We start from the raw sequence: 1048 nt of genomic DNA, 5'->3' as shown, positions 1-1048 counted from the left end.
GGGATAATATACAACCCTGCCCTACACGCCGTAAATTATCTATGTCTTCTGTACTTCCTCTGTCCAGCCTCACAGAAGCCGACTGGTTCCAATATAGCTTCATTATTATACGTAGGTCTTTACCATCCAAACCAATGCTTCTTAAAATGTCATAAACCTTCTGGTGTTTTACTCTCTCGAAACATACATATGATAAATATGTAATAAGAACACGTCCAAGGAGATATTATTTTTGCAAATAAGTTCTAAATATCCACAATGTCGGCTTTCACGGGATGATTGTAACAACAGAAAATTGACACTTAAATGATTATCGCATTTCTGCAAGTTTTCTCCGTATTAACATGCCAGATGTTACAGAAGATTTTGGAGAGAAGTTACCCTGTTCGTATATGTGCAGTGCATTACCTTTCGACATCGATGAGCGCGATTGGTTGACAGGAAGTTGTCTAAATACAATATAAAAAAATAACCAAACTAATTATACTTCACAGGCTACTTCTATTATAGGTCGTATCAACTTGGGCTCTTTTGGTCGCAAAACTAAAAGAAAACGATGCGGAATACGGCGCTATTTCATACAGAAGGGACAGGTACTGTCTATTAGTTTTACACAGCTCATTTATTCTCTAAGAAAGTACCACAATGTGTCTGGCAACTTAACTGTGCTCACAATGCGTGCTAAGAGCAGCTGATATCTCATGCGTGCGCACACAACTAGGGCCTGTGTGAGCATGAGATTCGTCAAATGGCGGCTTTAAGAGCTTTCATGCCACCACTCATAATAGGTGGCAGTTTAGTCGGAAATTAAAAGCATTTTACTAGTGTTTCCGGATCGATGTATTGTGTTCAATGATATGCATTCGTTTGTTGTAAGCGCTCTCTATGACATTAAGGAATTTCTTAGGGCCAAAGCATACTTACCTGGCACAGGGGATACCGTGATCATGAAGGCGGTTCCTCTAGGACGAGGCTCCTCCATTGCTCATCGGTTTTGCTGACCCCTGCGTGCTCTTGATAGATTGGATTGCCTTCGCGCAGACCCGGT

The 1048-nt window shown here is 41.0% G+C and overlaps 1 pseudogene; it reads left to right on the top strand.

Moving 5' to 3' along the window:
• Positions 1 to 916: 916 nt before the first annotated feature.
• Positions 917 to 1048, top strand: LOC126476523 (U1 spliceosomal RNA; annotated as a pseudogene).

Source organism: Schistocerca serialis, chromosome 4 (assembly GCF_023864345.2).
Source record: "Schistocerca serialis cubense isolate TAMUIC-IGC-003099 chromosome 4, iqSchSeri2.2, whole genome shotgun sequence".
NCBI lineage: Eukaryota > Metazoa > Arthropoda > Insecta > Orthoptera > Acrididae > Schistocerca > Schistocerca serialis.
This window is presented reverse-complemented; position numbering and strand designations above follow the sequence as displayed.